The sequence below is a fragment of the Lithobates pipiens genome, unplaced genomic scaffold, assembly GCF_037356315.1.
Source record: "Lithobates pipiens isolate NorthernLeopardFrog02 unplaced genomic scaffold, aLitPip1_a1.2 Scaffold_102, whole genome shotgun sequence".
Lineage (NCBI taxonomy): Eukaryota > Metazoa > Chordata > Amphibia > Anura > Ranidae > Lithobates > Lithobates pipiens.
In genome coordinates, this window is record NW_027507689.1 from 233,996 (window position 1) to 253,764 (window position 19,769).

At 48.3% G+C, this 19,769-nt stretch overlaps 2 protein-coding genes across 13 annotated transcripts in view; one reads left to right on the top strand and one right to left on the bottom strand.

The window, feature by feature from the left end:
* Positions 1 to 19,769, bottom strand: part of LOC143958272 (NACHT, LRR and PYD domains-containing protein 3-like) — a 535,368-nt gene that overhangs the window by 97,981 nt on the left and 417,618 nt on the right. The window lies entirely within an intron of this gene.
* Positions 1 to 19,769, top strand: part of LOC143958206 (NACHT, LRR and PYD domains-containing protein 3-like) — a 177,532-nt gene that overhangs the window by 74,869 nt on the left and 82,894 nt on the right. The gene's annotated exons all lie outside the window — the stretch shown is intronic.

The following is a 19,769-nucleotide window of genomic DNA, read 5'->3' on the forward strand; positions in this document are numbered from 1 at the left end:
GTCTGGGGCCGCGTACACACGGGCGGACTGTTCGCCCAACTTTGTCCGTCAAACAGTTTCGGCAAACAGTCCGCTCAAAATTAGCATGGACGGACATGCCCACACACGACGAACGAACAGTTTGCTGAAACCATGCGCGATGACGTGAACGGCACGTACGACGGGACGAAAAATACGACATCCTATACACTGCATTATAACTTTCGGCGTGTTAAGCCTTTCTGAGCATGCGCGGAACTTAGTTTGTCGAACAAGCCTACACACGGGCGGACTGTTCGCTCAAACAAGGTTTCAGCGGACAGTTTTACGGAATTTCCGAAAAACCTTGTTCGTCAAACTGTCCGCTGAAACTGTCCGCTGAAAGCCCACACACGAGCGGACTGCCCGCCCAAACACTGTTCAGCGGACAAAGTTGGGCGAACAGTCCGCGCGTGTGTACGCGGCCTTGATCGTCTGTTAGTGGTGTTAGGGGGCTCAGTAGGGAGGTGCCTGTTTGGTGTTTTGCCGCTTCTAAGTAGATATTTACTGTGGTTTCCATTAGTGGATGTTGTTTTAATGTTTTGGTCTTTTTGGAGTCCCGGGTTCCATGGAGAAAAAAGTAGGGGGTAGGAACTTAATCCATCCTCTAAGGATACCCAGTCTTTAGGTCCCCGTGGCAGTGCCAGTCCACTATTCTTGTTAAATGGGACGCTATGTAGTATTTCCTGCAGTCAGGAAGCCCCATCCCTCCTAATTCCTTAGGTTTGGTCGGAATTGCATACTTGATCCTAGGTTTTTTATTTGACCAAAAGAAGGTCAGGAGTATGGTGTGTAATTTTTTAAGAAAACCTCTGAGGTAATTTAATCGGTAACACCATGAGAAGTAACCTGCGTTCCAAAGTTTTAAATCCTTTTCTATCATTTGAAGGTGGGAAGTTTGCGTCATAAGTCATTGACAATTTAGGGGTCAGCCATGTTCCCAGGTATTTTAGTGCCGATCCCTCCCATTTGAAGGGACAATTTTCTTGGGTTCTGGCTAGATTAGTCTCGGACAGGTTGATGTTCATGGCCTCAGATTTTGATAGGTTTATTTTGAGATTGGAGACAAATCCATAATGGGCAAAGGATTTCATAAGATTGGGTAGTGCGATGTGTGGTTTTGTCACAAAGAATAGGAGGTTGTCTGCGCATGCTGCCATCTTGTATGCCCTGTCATGTAGAGAAATGCCTTTCACCGAGTTGTCTTTATTTACCGTACAAATGAATGGTTCTAGGGAGAGAATGAATAGCAGTGGGGACAAGGGGCAGCCCTTCCTCGTGCCATTCAGTATCTCCACTTTGTCTGATAAGGTTCCATTCATTTTTATTCTGGCCGAAGGTCTTTGGTATAGTGCTGTAATCCATGCCATCATCTGAGGATTAAGTCCTATGTGATTGCAGGTTGTGAACATGAAGTCCCAGGCGACTCTGTTGAAAGCCTTCTCCATCTCTGTGGATAAGAGAAGACTTTCCATGTGTCGGGATTGTGATGTTTGTGTGAGAAGGAGTGCTTATATAATGTTGTCTTTCTCTTCCCTGCCTGACATAAAGCCTACTTGTTCAGTACCTACAGGGCCGTCTTTAACATTAATTGGACCCTGAGCAAAACTTTTCGTGGGGCCCCCGCCCATGCAGTTTTACTCTCCACCTGGTCTGAGACATACAATTAATAGCAGCTAGACTCAAAATCAGTTTACTGAATCAGATCAGGCAGCTATTACAATTGGTTGCCAGAGGTTACAGTGTATCATTACCGCTCACTGATTAGTTACTAGAGGTTACAGCACATGATTTCTGCTTGTTTATTGGTTGTTAGAGATTACTGTGGATATGATCCCAGGGGGCATGATATATCAATGCCGTCGGCCGCTGCTATTTACATATGAATGCCGGTAATTTAGATGTAAACACAGGGTCTATAGGTGAGTCATCTGTACACAACCATAGGGCAGAGCTGGGCAGTATTAGTAGCAGCACTTTGCACTGAGATATTGGGACTAAAACCTCAAGAGATGAGGGAATTTAAACCAGGATAGTTGGCAAGTATGAAGCAGCTGCTTTGGGCCCCACAACAATGACAGGGCCCAGGGCAGCTGCCCCTTTTGCCCTGCCTTAAAAACGGCCCTGAGTACCTATGATGGCGTCTAGGTGTGGCCTTAGCATATTATCCAGGATTTTAGCTAGCAACTTCAGGTCCATGTTCAGTAAAGAAATATGCCTGTAGGGCGCATGCGCGGCGCGGAGCGAGCAGGTCGCTAGTTACAGGAGCTCCGGGGACAGCGGAGATACTAAAGCACTCCCAGGGCCGAATTTGCTCGCCGATCGCCTCCACAGCTAGCCCATCGGCCCGAGGGACCAATCGTGCATGCCGACGGCTAAGAAGGGCAGGCGGAAAACCGCTCAGCGCTCCTTGACCAACTATCTTCTTCGTGTCGGTGAGAAGCAGGAGATGTCCCAAGATGGCGCCCAGGCCTCCGTGGATGCAGAGACTCCGCGCGCAGCGGGCTCACAGGCAGGTACGGGAGACTCTCAGCTGACTAAAGCTGACCTAGAGGACAGCCTTGCCCACATGTATGATCGACTAGCCAGGAAATTCCAGGCGGAATTACAGAAGTCGACTAGCACGCTCTCGCAGGAGTTAGCGGCCCTGGGGAACAGGACAGACCTCCTAGAAGTAAAGCATGATGAGCTCCATTTGGCTTATGCGGATCTACGGAGGGACCATGAGATGTTGGGGGACACGGTTGTCCAGCTCCAGAATCATTTGGAAGACCTGGACAACCGAAATAGGAGGAACAATGTGAGGGTGCGGGGGATCCCTGAGTCAGTGACAGATCTCCCGGCTGCGATCACCAAGCTTTTTCAACTGCTTCTTCCTACCCAGCCTAAGGAATCCTTCATATGCGACAGACTGCACAGGGCTTTGAGGCCTAAACCGCCCCCAGAGAAGCCCCCACGGGACATTGTTATGTGCCTTAAGGACTTCCTGATTAAGGAGGAAATCCTCAGAGCCTCCTGCAACACCCCACGTATCCTTCTGGATGGGATTGCTGTGCAGATTTTCCCTGACATCGCCCCGGCCACGCTGGAAAAGCGGCGACAGATGAAGGAAATTACTTCTACGCTACAAACAGCTCAGGTGCGTTATCGCTGGGGGTTTCCGTTTAAGTTGATTGTACCGCATAATGGCTCCACGCATGTTGCCACCACGGTTTTGGAGGGTAGAGAAGTCCTGATGAAGTTGGGCCTGTTGGAAAGACAGCAAACACCAAGGCACCCACCGTCTCCTCGTCCGTCTCCCATCTGGGCCACTCCATCGCCCCATAGGGACAGGCGCTCTCGCAGGCTTCAGCCTCTTCCTGAGGAGTGATCACCTTTTTTTTTTTTTTTTTTTTTTTTCTCTTCTTTTTTTGGATTTGCCTAGTTTGTCCTGCACGGATTTTTGACAGTTTTCAATGACGCATATGTTCAGGTTCCCTCAGCTATCCTACCTGGATACTTTGAATCCCTCCCCCTTTCCCCACTCTTTGAGCAAGCTGTCCGAAGAAAATTGCTATATGACTCTGGTGTCTCCCTGTCCCCGGAGATGTTTGCCGATTTTTCTTTTTTTTTGTTGTTTGTGTGTTCCATAGTTCCTTCGCTGGATAATTTTATCTCCTTTTTTTTCTGGCGCTGTGATTCTCCCCCCTCCACACTGGTCCTCCGCTCCCTGTTTGGACTGTTTGTTGGCGGGGAGTGAATGGAGCAGGTGGATGTTGGGGCCTTAGGGTCCCAGGTGTACATTCTTTTGGTCTGGCTGGATTTTCCACCCAGACTCCACAGTTATTTTGTTTTTGTTTTTATCTCAGTTTATTTGTTCTTAGGTTGTACTGACCGTAACACTTGCCCTGATCTATGGATAACTTGGTTCGCTATTTTTGTCTTCTCTAATTGGTGGACAGTTGGCCCTAATTGCCTTCGGTTCATGATTTTTTCTACTGTATGGGAGGGTGGCTCCCATGGCACTGGACTCTGGCATGGGGTACAACACTTCTTTGGTGAGGTGTACAGCATAGCGTGCACATACAACACATGACATGGGTCTCCGGATAATCTCACATAATGTGAGGGGCTTTAATTCCCCCCAAAAGAGAAGGAAGGCTTTTCGTCAATATAGGCATATGGGAGCAGACATAATACTTTTACAGGAGACTCACTTCTCCTCTTCGTCTTGTCCTAAATTCTTTGACAAGTCATACAGATTGCACTACTATACCACCTTTGAGTCCAGGGCCAGGGGAGTTGCCATATTTATCCGCAATACTTTGCAGTTCGAACCATCACATGTGTATAAGGACCCAAATAGTAGGTTCATTGTGTTGCAAGGGTTGATACAGGGTAAGGCGGTGACTGTAGCTAATTTATACGCTCCAAACTCTGCACAAGGTACTTTCTACCAACAATTTTTAAAAATCTTAGACAGATATATCTCCCCTCATCTGATTGCGGGGGGGATTTTAATTTAGTGGCCAACCCCGCGTTAGACCGCAGTAAACCCACTCATTGTGCCAAGGCCTTTCCGAAGCTTCTGAGCCGTTCGTTAGACAGATTGCAACTTATTGATTCATGGAGGGCACTGAATATTGGCGTAAGGGAATATACCCATTATTCCCACCCCCACGATAGCTATGCTAGATTAGATTACATATACACTTCCCCTATATTGCTGGCTAACTCGGCTCTCGCATCTATTCACCCGTGCCCCTGGTCTGATCACCAGGTGGTTTTATTCCACACCTCCCACATTGGCCTTTCCCCCAAGGCAGCCTCTTGGAGGCTTAATGACTCATTGTTGACGGACCCGGAGATTTACACTCGTGTGGTGGGCCTCCTAGAGGAGTACTTCCAAATTAATGACACTGGGGATATCTCCCCTCAAACACTATGGACGGCTCATAAAGCGGTCCTTCGGGGCCACTTAATTGAGATCGCAGTCTCCAAAAAAAGGCAGAGGGGTGAACAGATCCGTTCCCTTACCCATGACTTACAGCTATTATACCAATCCCATTCTATTTCCCATTCGCTAGACACTATGCAGTTAATTAACCAAAAGAGAGCCGAGTTGGACACGATCCTTTCGGGTCATACTGAAAAGGCACTGCGTTGGTCTAAGGCTAAATTTCTCTTACATAGTAATACGGCCTCCAGTATGTTCTCTCGCAAACTTCACCAATCCCTACAGCCTCCCCATGTTTACAAATTAAGGAACGATGCAGGTCACATAGTCACCCACCCCACAGAAGTTCTTCAAATTTTTAAAACATTCTACCAGAAGTTGTTATCTCCTCCTTCCCAACCTGTCTCCCCGGATGTGGACCAGTGGTTAGAGTCTGTGAACCTACCATCACTGTCAGACTCACAACTTCAAGCCCTAAATGCCCCTTTTTCCGAACAAGAGGTTATAGCCACTATGAAATCCCTTAAATCCTCCACGGCCCCTGGCCCGGATGGATTTACCTCATTATATTTTAAAAAATTTACCCAAGTCCTGGCCCCCAAGTTGACGAAGCTTTTTAACCAGATTTTACAAGGTCATGCTATCCCGGATGAAATGCTTCATGCCAATATGACGTTAATCCCCAAACCAAATAAAGATCACACCCTGCCCCAAAATTATAGGCCCATTTCGGTATTGAATAATGATGTCAAGATTTTAGGAAAATTATTAGCAAACAGACTGGCCCCTATAGTTGGTACTCTGGTGGGCCCGGAACAAACGGGATTTATACCAGATAGGCAAATCACGGACAACATTAGATTAGCCTTGAATGTTGTACAGGACGCCAACCTTTTCTCCAAAAAAGTCCTGATCCTGGGACTGGATATACATAAAGCCTTTGATAGTGTTTTATGGCCCTACATTGACAGGGTTTTACTTAAGTTTGGGTTTTCTGGAGCTTTTGTCAACGGATTTAAGGCTTTATATCTGCACCCACAATCTAGAGTGAAGATCCCGGGCTGTTCCTCGGAGCTGTTCCCCTTGGGCAGGGGCACCAGACAGGGTTGCCCACTGTCCCCTTTAATATTTGCCCTGGCTTTGGAACCCCTGGCCAGAGCACTTATTGCTAACCCGAATATAGGGGGGTACCTGAAGGGGGAGGGGGAGTATAAGCTTAGCCTATATGCGGATGATGTCCTTTTGTTTTTACCCAACCCTCTAATTTCGCTACCCAACCTCATCGACACCCTGGACTCTTTTCGGAAACTTTCGGGGTTGGCAGTGAATCTATCCAAATGTTCAGCCCTTCCTGTTAACTTCACCCCCCCCGAAATTTTACATCTCCAAAACACATTTGGCCTCCTAGTATCTAAACATACACTGAATTATCTAGGGATCCATCTTGCCACCACACTATCAGACACTTATAATGCTAATTTCCCTGTGGCCTTTTCGTCTGTTAGGAGATGGCTAAAACTATGGTCCACTTATCATATCCCCTTGATGGGGAGAGTGGTCGCGGTTAAGATGTCTATTCTGCCCAAATTACTTTATTTTTTTAGGGCCCTCCCCCTGTATGTTCCACGCCGAGCTCTCGCATTGTTGCAACGCGACATTAATGCGTTTATATGGCAGAATAAGAGGCCCAGGTTTGGGAAACTTCTGTTACATCGACCCCTGCCCCAGGGGGGACTGGGATTACCAGACATCTGGTTATATTACCTGGCAGCAAGGTTGGCCCAAACGGCCCAATGGCACGCTACTAATTGTGGGGTGCCGTGGCTGATTTTTGAAACCCAGTCCATACGCCCGTATTTTCTCCCGGGCATCCTGTGGCAGGGGGAGATGAGACCAGGGGTTCTAGCCCCCCTGAACACTATAGTTAGCCGCTCCCTTTATCTGTGGTCCCTTTATCACTCTAAATTTGGATTGCTACCTAGCAGACCCCGGTTGGCCTCCTTTCTGGGCGATAGGAGATTCCCCCTGGCATTCGAGTCCCCCGGCTCTTTTAGCTGGTGGATTCGGAAGTCGCTGGTCACCCTCCGAGCTCTCTGCAATGATAGCCCACGCTTTATGTCCTTTTTGCAGCTCCAGAGGAGCCACGAGATTCCGAGGGGGGAATTCTATAAATACCTGCAAATTCGCCATTTTTTCCAATCGCACTATTGTGTAGCTAGTGACCCCTCTAGGGTGCAATTTGAATCACTATGTTATCGACATTCCAGAGATAGAGGCACTATCTCTATGATATATAAGCTCTTATTGGAAACTCAACTACCTGAGAAATCTAGAGCCATGGGATTGTGGGAAGCTGACCTGTCCACCGAATTCTCTCTTGAGGATTGGCTGGACATGCTCCGGAATATGCATAGATGTTCCCGGTCCATGGCTATTAAGGACACAGTAGTGAAATTACACACACGTTGGTACCTCACCCCAGTGAGGGTACATAAATTTTTTCCTTCGGTCCCTGACGGGTGCTTTAGGGGTTGCCTGGAGCCCGGCACACTACTCCATATATTCTGGAGCTGTCCCCTACTTCGACCTGTCTGGGATCAAGCCTCGACATTGGTTACCACCATAGTGGGGGCTAATGTGGAACTGACGGCAGCACACTGTCTACTTTTTGCATCCCTCCCGGGGACTACCAGATCCTCCCAGAGATTGATTAATACCCTATTTAGCGCCATTCATTGGGCGGTGGCGTTACATTGGCGCTCGCCCTCGGTTCCCTGGGCTCAGGTAATTAGAAGGATGGAATCTATCCGCCTTATGGAACGGATCCATCATACGCTACTGGACTCTATGCACATTCACACTGCCAAGTGGGCAACTTGGCCGCTCGGCTTGGGGGCGGAGGGGTTGGTACTTCCTCCCCTTCCCCCGCAGGTGGATCCCTAGATGAGATAACACTGGGCCTTGTTTTTGGGACATAGCAGTTTTAAAGACCCTGTTCTGGTTACCTAGTCCACCGAATCTCCGCACATTTTCTATTTTCCGAGATTGGTCCTATACCAGTCGTTGTGGGGCTGAAGTTTATGAAAGAAGGGATTTTTTTTCTTTTCTTTGCTACGGTCAGTTGTTGTTATTATTGAATATTTAATGTGTTTTTATCTTAACTTACACAGTCACCCTGAAGGTCTTAGCATGGTACTTCTAGAACAATTACATACGACCTCTCTGATGACAGTTTACGTTTGACTGGCTCTATAGCACTGTTCTAAATCTTTTTTTTTTGTATATTTTCTCTGGATATTGTTCCTCATTATGTCATTGGAGTGTTAATGTAACTCTGTACAATGCCACTGCAAGCTGTGTATATGTGCACTACTGTGTATTCTGTTTCTCACCTAATAAAAACGTTTGTATTAAAAAAAAAGAAATATGCCTGTAGCTGGAGCACTCTGTGGTGTCCTTGTTGGGTTTGTGAAGAACCATAATGTGTGCGGTGAGAAGGTCTGAGGGCACCGATCGAGTGTTAGCCAGAGAGTTGAAGGCTTTTTTAAATGGTTCTGTCAGTATGTTCCAAAAAGTCTTATAATGGATAGAACTGTATCCGGGGCTGGACTGGCCTACCGAGATACCAGGAGATTTCCCGGTAGGCTGCCTGCCCTGGGGCCACTTTTAGTTGCGGCTGCATCCTACGCTCTCTCCTGCGAATCACAGTGCTGGCTGGCTCTGTGTTCGGCGGCTGATCTGTAACATGGCCCCGCCCCCTCAGACCGGCTCATGTGATAGTAGATAGAATCAACTTTCCACCTATCACATGAGCAGGTCTTAGGAGGCGGGGCCATGATACAGAGCGGGCGCCGAACACAGAGCCAACCAGCGCTGTGATCCATAGAGGAGATATTGTAGGTACAGCCCGCCCTGTGTGCCACAGTGCCTGGATAGGAGGATTGGCGGGGTGGGGGATGCAGGGGCCCCCCTGCCGATTCTCCTATCCAACTTATTTTACTGTCCCCAGTTCACGTTGTGCTCCCTGCCCCCCAGCGCTCTCCTCCACCACCACACTTTCCTGCCCCCCCAGTGCTCTCCTCCACCAACACACTCTCTGCCCCCCCACAGTTCTTTCCTCCCCTGTTCTTGCTGCCCCCAACTCTCCAGCTCTCCCCATACTTCTATAGCCATCATCCCAGTGCTCTCCACTCCCCCCAGTGCTCTCCCCCCATTGCTCTCCACTCCTCCCAGTGCTCTCCCCCCTGTTCCCCCCCAGTGCTCTACCCCCAATGCTCTCCCTCCTGTTCCCCCAATGGTCTCCCCCGTGCTCTCCCCCCTGTCCCCCCCCCGTGCTCTCCCCCCTGGTCCCCCCTGTTCTTCCCCCCCAGTGCTCTCCCCCCTGTTCTTCCCCCAGTGCTCTCCCCCCTGTTCCCCGCAATGGTCTCCCCCCATTGCTCTCCACTCCTCCCAGTGCTCTACCCCAGTTCTCTCTCCCCTGCCCCCCCCAGTGCTCTTCCCCCGTTGCTCTCCACTCCTCCCAGTGCTCTCCCCCCTATCCCCCATGCTCTCCCCTCCCCCAGTGCTCTCCCCCCTGTTCCCCCCAGTGCTCTCCCCCCTGTTCCCCCCAGTGCTCTCCCCCCAGTGCTCTCCCCCCTGTTCTCCCCCCAGTGCTCTCCCTCCTGTTCTCCCCCCAATGCTATCCCTCCTGTTCCCCCAATGGTCTCCCCCGTGCTCTCCCCCCTGTTCCCCCCAGTGCTCTCCCCCCTGTCCCCCCCTGTTCTTCCCCCCCAGTGCTCTCCCCCCTGTTCTTCCCCCAGTGCTCTCCCCCCTGTTCCCCCCAATGGTCTCCCCCCATTGCTCTCCACTCCTCCCAGTGCTCTCCCCCCTATCCCCCATGCTCTCCCCTCCCCCAGTGCTCTCCCCCCTGTTCCCCCCAGTGCTCTCCCCCCTGTTTCCCCCAGTGCTCTCCCCCCTGTTCTCCCCCCAGTGCTCTCCCTCCTGTTCTCCCCCCAGTGCTCTCCCCCCTGTCCCCCCCCTGTTCTTCCCCCCCAGTGCTCTCCCCCCTGTTCTTCCCCCAGTGCTCTCCCCCTGTTCCCCCCAATGGTCTCCCCCCATTGCTCTCCACTCCTCCCAGTGCTCTACCCCAGTTCTCTCCCCCCTGTCCCCCCCAGTGCTCTTCCCCCGTTGCTCTCCACTCCTCCCAGTGCTCTCCCCCCTATCCCCCATGCTCTCCCCTCCCCCAGTGCTCTCCCCCCTGTTCCCCCCAGTGCTCTCCCCCCTGTTCCCCCCAGTGCTCTCCCCCCTGTTCTCCCCCAGTGCTCCCCCCCCTGTTCTCCCCCCAGTGCTCTCCCTCCTGTTCTCCCCCCAGTGCTCTCCCTCCTGTTCTCCCCCAGTGCTATCCCTCCTGTTCTCCCCCCAGTGCTCTCCACTCCCCCCAGTGCTCTCCACTCCCCCCAGTGTTCTCCCCCTGTCCCTCCCAGTGCTCTCCCCTCCCTCCAATGCTCCCTCCCAGTGCACTCCCCCTGTTCTACCCCCCAGTGCTCTCTACTCCCCCAGTGCCCTCCCCCCAGTGCTCTGCACTCCCCAGTGCTCTCCCCCTCTGTTCTCCCCCCAGTGCTCTGCACTCCCCCAGTGCTCTCCCCCTCTGTTGCCCCCCTGTTCTTCCCCCCAGTGCTCTCCCCCCTGTTCCCCCCAATGGTCTCCCCCCATTGCTCTCCACTCCTCCCAGTGCTCTACCCCCAGTTCTCTCCCCCCTGTCCCCCCAGTGCTCTTCCCCCCGTTGCTCTCCACTCCTCCCAGTGCTCTCCCCCTATCCCCCATGCTCTCCCCTCCCCCAGTGCTCTCCCCCCTGTTCCCCCCAGTGCTCTCCCCCCTGTTCTCCCCCAGTGCTCTCCCCCCTGTTTTCCCCCCAGTGCTCTCCCTCCTGTTCTCCCCCAGTGCTCTCCCTCCTGTTCTCCCCCCAGTGCTCTTCCCCCCGTTGCTCTCCACTCCTCCCAGTGCTCTCCCCCTATCCCCCATGCTCTCCCCTCCCCCAGTGCTCTCCCCCCTGTTCCCCCCAGTGCTCTCCCCCCTGTTCTCCCCCAGTGCTCTCCCCCCTGTTTTCCCCCCAGTGCTCTCCCTCCTGTTCTCCCCCAGTGCTCTCCCTCCTGTTCTCCCCCCAGTGCTCTCCCTCCTGTTCTCCCCCCAGTGCTCTCCCTCCTGTTCTCCCCCAGTGCTCTCCCTCCTGTTCTCCCCCCAGTGCTCTCCCTCCTGTTCTCCCCCCAGTGCTCTCCCTCCTGTTCTCCCCCCAGTGCTCTCCACTCCCCCCAGTGTTCTCCCCCTGTCCCTCCCAGTGCTCTCCCCTTCCTCCAATGCTCCCTCCCAGTGCACTCCCCCTGTTCTACCCCCCAGTGCTCTCCACTCCCCCAGTGCCCTCCCCCTCTGTTCTCCCCCCAGCGCTCTGCACTCCCCCCAGTGCTCTTCCCCCCTATTCTTCCCCCCAGTGCTCTCCTCCCTGTTCCCCCCCCCCCAAGTGCTCTCCCCCCTGTTCTTTCCCCCCAAATGCTCTCCACTCTCCCCAGTGCTCCCCCTGTTCTCCCCCCCAGTGCTCTCCCCCCTGTTCTTCCCCCCAGTGCTCTCCACTCACCCCAGTGCTCTCCCCCCTGTTCTTCCCCCCACGTGTTCTCCACTCACCCAGTGCTCTCCCCTGTTCTTTCCCCCTAGTGCTCTCCCCCTGTTCTTCCCCCAGTGCTCTCCACTCCCCCAGTGCTCTCCCCCTGTTCTCCCCCCAGTGCTCTCATCTCCCCCGTGCTCTCCACTACCCCCAGTACTCTCCCCCTGTTCTTCCCCCCCCAGTGCTCTCCACTCCCCCAGTGCTCTCCCCTCTGTTCTTTTGCCCCCCCCAGTGCTCTCCAGCTCTCCCCATCACTCTCCAGCCCCCACCCCAGTGCTCTTCAGCCCCCCATTCTCCCCAACTCTGTTCTTTCTGGCCCCCCAGTGCTCTCTACCCCCCGTGCTCTCCACCCTGTTCTTTTTGGCTCCCCCAGCACTTTCCACTCCCCACCCCTGTACTCTCCACCCCCCCCTGCATTTTGCCCCCACCCATGTGTTCTCCAACCCTACCAGTGCTCTCCAGTTCCCCGTGCTTTCCACCTCTGTTCTTTCTGGCCCCCACTGGTGCTCTCAAACTCCCCCCATTGCTCTCCACTCCCCCTGCTCTTTGTACCCCCCCATTACTCTCCAGCCCTTGTGCTCTCCACCCCTGTTTTTTTTAATATATGGTCGGAGCCCTCCGCTCTAAGAGATATGAAAGAACACATAAACACGTCACAAGACTAACAACATAAAATAGACCTGAATTGTTCCCTTGGTCTGCTGTAAGGTAAGCCCTGGTGAGCTGGGCGGTGAGCCCTGGTCTGCTGGGTGATATGCCAAGAGAAGGCCGCAAAAGACTTGGTTTAGGGAGGTAATTATTCATTTATGTACAACAAGACACCTGCGGGGCAAAGTTGCTGAAGGCTCAGGACATTTCTACTTGTGGATTGGAGATGTATCGAGTAAAGCAGGTGGATTCCCGCCCGCCCATCTTTGATCACGTGGACTGGGACCCCGTTTCGTGAGGCTGCTAATGCTGCTCCAATGCGAAAGAATGTCCAAGAAAATGACCAAGGTCCTGGCCTAATTTGCTCAAAAGGAACCTGACGTGACTAATGAACTGGTTGCTGCCTGGGGTACTAATCGGGAACGGTAGTAATGGGCTGTCCTGCGAGGGATCAAACATATGGGCCAAAAATTGATCTAGGATGGACACGGGGCACCAGGCTTTGAGAGTTTTTAAAGGCTTGATGTCAACCCCTGGACTGGACTATTGTGTTTTGGACACCCTGAGGAGCAAGATGAAGTAAGTCTGATGGCGTGTGAGGTGGCGTCTACGTAACACTTTACAAGTGGGATGGTGACAGTATTCACTGGGGCGTCTCGGAATATGGCACTGGTGACAGGTAGCCGTTTGATACTGATTTGGGGTCATTGCCTGTGAATACCACACAACATGGTCTTGACCGTATGGGCGGCAAACAAGATGGTTTGTTAGGATCTCATAAGGGGATGAAATACTGGATGTCAGCTGAGTGGGGACTAAGGTATTGTGTGACAATGCCAACTGTGTGTGGTGGCATAATATGAAGACCAGGATGTGATGGAGAACTCTTGGTATTGCTCTGGGGTTTGAGGCTAGTAACCTGACATAGAACCTCTAGGCTGCACGGTAGGCCTTTTGGGTGTTGTGAGATAGTGAAAGATTAATAAGGCAGGTAGCGTTGTGAAAGTGTTGTTTGAATCCGAGGTTAGCTACGACCAGTGTTGGATAAGAGACATGGTCGGGTCGGTTCCAGGTTCCTGCAAAAAATAACGAAGCAAAGTTAACGGGTAGTGCGTTGGCCAGATTATTGCGTTTGTCTGGGATGTGGACGCATAGGACGTTAGATTGGTGCTGTGGGGATAGTGGCACCAGCCTGCGCAGGAAGGCCATGATGGCAGGCTACTAGGACCTCCTTTATTCATAATACTGGCTGTGGCTTGGTTGTCTGTGGCGAACGTCACTGTTTGTCCTGCCAAGTTGTTGCACCAGACTTGAGCTGCTGCGACAATGGGGTAGAGGTGGAACAAAGAGAAGGGCTAACTGAACCCAGGAATCAAGAGGATTTCTGACGGACATGGCCCTATAAACCCAATTTGGCCAAAAATTGAGGCGAGGACCTGTGGAGCTGTGGTGACCATGCCTACCTGAGATGAAGAGAGAGATGCTTAGGGAATACACATTGGCATGCCATTCCAATTTGTGAGAAATTCGACTCCCATGGGCAGATCTGCTATAGCTGGCACATCTTAATTTAAGGATTTAGTCAGGGTCTTTACCTGGAAGAGAAACACTAAAAGATGGGAGGTAAAGGATCCCCTTGAGTCTGGCTGCTGCCTTGGCTGAAAATGAGCGGTGATAGTCAAAGGATGGGCACCCTGCGTACTTGTGACCTGCTGCATGCAGATATGGGTCTAATTCTACCCTCCTGTTGGGGTTGCTCTGCCTAGCTGTCTCTGACTGTCCCCAAGGCCCGCACAAACTCTGTGACAGTAAGCTTGCGATTAAGTAAAGGGTCTCTGGCCTTCACCGCCACTTAAAACTGCCCCGCTAGCAGCTGCATTCCGCCACTAAAACAATGGTAAAGCACTACTAAAAATAGTGGTGCTTTACCACCGACGCCCGCATTGCCCCAGTGTGAAAGGGGCCTACATGTGTACGTGAATGAAATATATGGGAATATATTAAAATGTGTACATTAACAAAAAAAGGAGAGAGGGATCTCATACGGACATATCATAGTCACATATATAAACAAAATATATTAATGTCCATCCAGTGAGCACACCTAAAATATTAGTCTAATCAGGACCAGTCTCCTCAATGAGTCGACCTATCATGAAACTCTTATATAGTTCATGTAAGAAATGACAATAAAGTCAGTGCAGTCTCTATATAGGAGATAGCATGGTGTAATCCTCCTTCAAGGCTCAGATGGTAAACACACCTTACCCGTCACACCTTACCTGGTCTATAGGAATCCTGGCTGGAAGATCCATCATGGAGTATCATTCCATGCTTGACTGACTCACCACCACTGGTGTATGGGAACACACCCTGGGGTAAGAGTACCCATTACCTTTCCGGATGCACATCTGTCATTATAATGTGTGGAGTTATGTTTACATCTGAGCCTTGAAAGAGGATTACACCATGCTATCTCCTATATAGAGACTGCACTGACTTTATTGTCATTTCTTACATGAACTATATAAGAGTTTCATGATAGGACTCATTGAGGAGACTGGTCCTGATTAGACTAATGCCTTGTACACACGGTCAGAAATTCCGACGGAAAATGTCCAATCGGACCATTGTGTCAGAAAATCCCACTGTGTGTGGGCTCCATCTGACTTTTTCCGTCCGAATTTCCGACCAACAAAGTTTGAAGTCGTGTGTAGCCTTGTCCGACAGACAAAGTGCCACGCATGCTCAGAATAAATTCTGAGACGGAAGCGCTCGGTCAGGTAAAACTACCGCCCTAATCGATCTAGCACATTCGTCACGCTGCATTGTTAAAAATTCTTTAAAGCAGCGCATTCTCTTTTTCTTTATAATGCTACAAGAATGAAGTTGTTTTGCTGCTCATATTCACACACACTTCTCCCAAACTTATTTCTTTTTCCTCATTTCATGAATACAATATTTTTATTCGCCAGATCTCCCCAATCATTTTTTATTTTATTTTTAGTTTAAATTTTGTGGTTTCTTTTTTAATCAAGATCTCCTTTTTTTGACATTTTGCTCATCTTCGTAATTTTTGTCGGTGTGTTTTGTGTGTCAACTTACCGCAACACCATTATTATATTTTTATTTTATTGTTTAATTTTGTAATCTCGAGGAGGTTGTTTTTGTGCCCCTTGTTAATTTGATTTTGTATTTTTGAAAGGTACCTGCCTACTCACAAATAAACTGTCCTTTTTGAAGTAAAACACACAGGTAAGTATTTCTTTAACCAAAAAAAACCTTTATTAGGTGTCATGGTTTATAAAAAGAGAAATCCCCTGGAGGTGGATTTTAAAGGCACGTACAACTTGATTGGAAAACAATCAAAATATTTTATTACATAAAGTAACAAACAGTGTAGCACTGGATGTGTGTGAAGGAACTGTACATAAATAAATTATGTGGTTACAAAAACAAAATGTGAATATACTGAAAATACAACATAAAAACTGTGGATACTAAAAAGTGTTAATAACTAAATAGTGAGTCCCAGTGAGAAAAGTCCACATATATTAAGTGGTGCACAAATGTTGTGATAGATCTTCGTTACAAGGAAATCAGGGAGTCCACAGATGAAGTGAAACCAAGGATAACGGCTTGTCTGAAGTAGTTTCAAAGAATAGATAAAATACTCTTACCAGAGAGGATGGACTGATTTCCTTGTGAGGAAGATCTATCACAACCTTTGTGCACCACTTAATATATGTGGACTTTTCTCACTGGGACTCACTATTTAGTTATTAACACTTTTTAGTATCCACAGTTTTTATGTTGTATTTTCAATATATTCACATTTTGTTTTTTGTAACCACGTAATTTATTTATGTACGGTTCCTTCACACACATCCAGCGCTACACTATTTGTTACTTTATATTCACCGAACTTTGTTTGTTTGAAGTGTTGGCAGCTGTTTTGAAAATTTTTAGTATTTGTTTGTCATAGCGCAGTGTTTCCCCTTTAAATATTGCATTTTATTACATAAAACAGACAAGAAAGTAATGTACAATATACATAAAAGGTATATCTCTGGGTACAGTTATAGAGACACTGTTGATAACAATCTTAACCACACAAGTTTATATATAATCCATGTAGATGTAGTCATCCTACGTGTTTCCGAGCTTAATAAAACATCTCCTTCTTCAGGGGTGTAGATACAACATTAACATGGAATCTATTGAATAACGGAGGACACGATGTTAGAGCCAGGAGATAACCAAACAAGTACAATAGTAAGGGTAAAAACAATAGATTGCAAAAAAGGATTACAAATAATACTCACAGAACTTGTAGCAGGGTCAAAATATCCCAGAATAATTGTTAATTAAAAACAAGATACTGTAGGTGGCCTCGTATGAGTAGTTAATTTTGCCAGTGTTCAAGGCACATGAAGAGAGGTAGAGGGAAAGGGCAGGTGGCGTTGCACAGTGCAGGTGTACCAGAGACCTTCTGTAAATTGTAAAGGCCAAAAGGAAGTCCAAAAAACAGGAAATCCAAAAGGGGGCCACCCTGGAGAACCCCTAAAAAGGGAAAATAACAGGGAAAAAATTGCAAACAAGAAGCCACTTAGAAGGGAAACACTGGGGCTGAAAATAAAATGCCGGGTCAAAGAACAGAGGAAGGAAAAAACATATATTATTTTCTTAGATTTTTTTAGTGCAGAGTACACTGGGTACGGAAGTGTAAATAAGTAGATAAATGCACCAATATATGATATACAGTGGTGTGAAAAAGTGTTTGCCCCCTTCCTCATTTCCTGTTCCTTTGCATGTTTGTCACACTTAAGTGTTTCGGAACATCAAACCAATTTAAACAATAGTCAAGGACAACACAAGTAAACACAAAATGCAATTTGTAAATGAAGGTGTTTGTTATTAAAGGTGAAAAAAAATCCAAACCATCATGGCCCTGTGTGAAAAAGTGATTGCCCCCCTTGTTAAAACATACTATAACTGTGGTTGTCCACACCTGAGTTCAATTTCAATAGCTACACCCAGGCCTGATTATTGCCACACCTGTTCACAATCAAGGCATCACTTAAATAGGAGCTGCTTGACACAGTAAGGTCCACCAGAAGATCCTTAAAAGCTACACATCATGCCGAGACCCAAAGAAATTCAGGAACAATTGAGAAAGAAAGTAATTGAGATCTATCAGTCTGGAAAGGGTTATAAAGCCATTTCCAAAGCTTTGGGAATCCAGCGAACCACAGTGAGAGCCATTATCCACAAATGGCGAAGACATGGAACAGTGGTGAACCTTCCCAGGAGTGGCCGGCCGCCCAAAATTACCCCAAGAGCGCAGCGACGACTCATCCAAGAGGTCACAAAAGACCCCACAACAACGTCCAAGGAACTGCAGGCCTCACTTGCCTCAGTTAAGGTCAGCGTTCATGCCTCCACCATCAGGAAAAGACTGGGCAAAAATGGCCTGCATGGCAGAGTTCCAAGGAGAAAACCACTGCTGAGCAAAAAGAACATCAAAGCTCGTCTCAATTTCTCCACAACACATCTTGATGGTCCCCAAGACTTTTGGGACAACATTCTGTGGAGCGATGAGACAAAAGTGGAACTCTTTGGAAGGTGTGTGTCCAAGTATATCTGGCGTAGAAGGAACACTGCATTTCAGAAAAAGAACATTATACCAACAGTAAAATATGGTGGTGGTAGTGTGATGGTCTGGGGCTGTTTTGCTGCTTCAGGACCTGGAAGACTTGCCGTGATAAAAGGAACTATGAATTCTGCTGTCTACCAAGAGATCCTGAAGGAGAATGTCCGACCATCTGTTCGTGTACTCAAGCTGAAACGAACTTGGGTTCTGCAGCAGGACAATGATCCTAAACACACCAGCAAGTCCACCACCGAATGGCTGAAGAAAAACAAAATGAAGACTTTGGAGTGGCCTAGCCAAAGTCCTGACCTGAATCCTATTGAGATGTTGTGGTATGACCTTAAAAAGGCCGTTCATGCTCGAAAACCCTCTAATGTAACTGAATTTAGGACAATTCTGCAAAGATGAGTGGGCCAAAATTCCTCCAGGACGCTGTAAAAGCCTCATTGCACATTATCGCAAACGCTTGGTTGCAGTTGTTGCTGCTAAGGGTGGCCCAACCAGTTATTAGGTTTAGGGGGCAATCACAGGGCCATGATGGTTTGGATTTTTTTTCACCTTTAATAATAAACACCTTCATTTACAAATTGCATTTTGTGTTTACTTGTGTTGTCCTTGACTATTGTTTAAATTGGTTTGATGTTCCGAAACACTTAAGTGTGACAAACATGCAAAGGAACAGGAAATGAGGAAGGGGGCAAACACTTTTTCACACCACTGTATATTGTAATGTGCACAGGAAATATATATTGGAAAAAAGTATGAAAAATGATAAATACTTATAATACTTGCACGTATGTACCCCTCCATGTTTGCACGAGCATATATATATATATATATATATATATATATATATATATATATATATATATATATATATATATATATATATATGTATGTATGTTTAACAGTAAAATAAAGAAACTGTAGTGTAAAAACCTCTTGTCACTGTTAGCCCTTGTACACACGATCAGAGATTCCGACAACCAAATCCGTCGGATTTTGTCCGAAACTGTTGCATACACACGGTCAAACAAAGTTGTCGGAAAATCCGATCTTTCAGAACGTGATGACGTAATTTTGTTACGATGGGACTACGTTCACGCTAGTAGCCAATAGCTTTGATGTAGGAATTTGATCTGAGCATGCGTGGCACTTTGTCCGATCGGAATTCTCTACACATGATCAGAGTATATCCGATCGGACCAGTTTGACGGAAAATATTTCCGGCAATTTGGAAAATTTGGTCCGACGGATATTCAGACAGAAACAGTCTGATGCAGACCACACACAGTCGGAATATCCGACAAAACGCTCCGATCGGACACATTCTGTCAGAATCTCAGATTGTGTGTACAAGGGCTTAGAGTAATTAAGATTAAAGAGTCCCAGTAAAAAAAGGACCACAAATGTATCATGTAAGTATGAAGGACAGAAACCACATCACACATATGAGAAAGTTCTTACTTATAAGTGCACTGGAGTAGAGAATCTCTACTCCAGTGCACTTATAAGTAAGAACTTTCTCATATGTGTGATGTGGTTTCTGTCATTCAAACTTACATGATACATTTGTGGTCCTTTTTTACTGGGACTCTTTAATCTCAATTACTCTAACAGTGACAAGGGGTTTTTACACTCCAGTATTAGGGATGGCCTCACGGTTCGCCCGGTGGTCGGTTTTCTGCAAATTTTGCGTGTTCGCGATTCATCAAACCAGAGGACTATTGCCGCTGTTCGCCTGGCGGACATATGTGTTTACAGTGTGAAAGAACTTTGACCCATGATGACACATCCATCATGGGGTACAGAACAGCCAATTGAGACATTTCAGCACATGGACAATTGGACATTCCCCCTACCTTAGAAATAGACCTAAT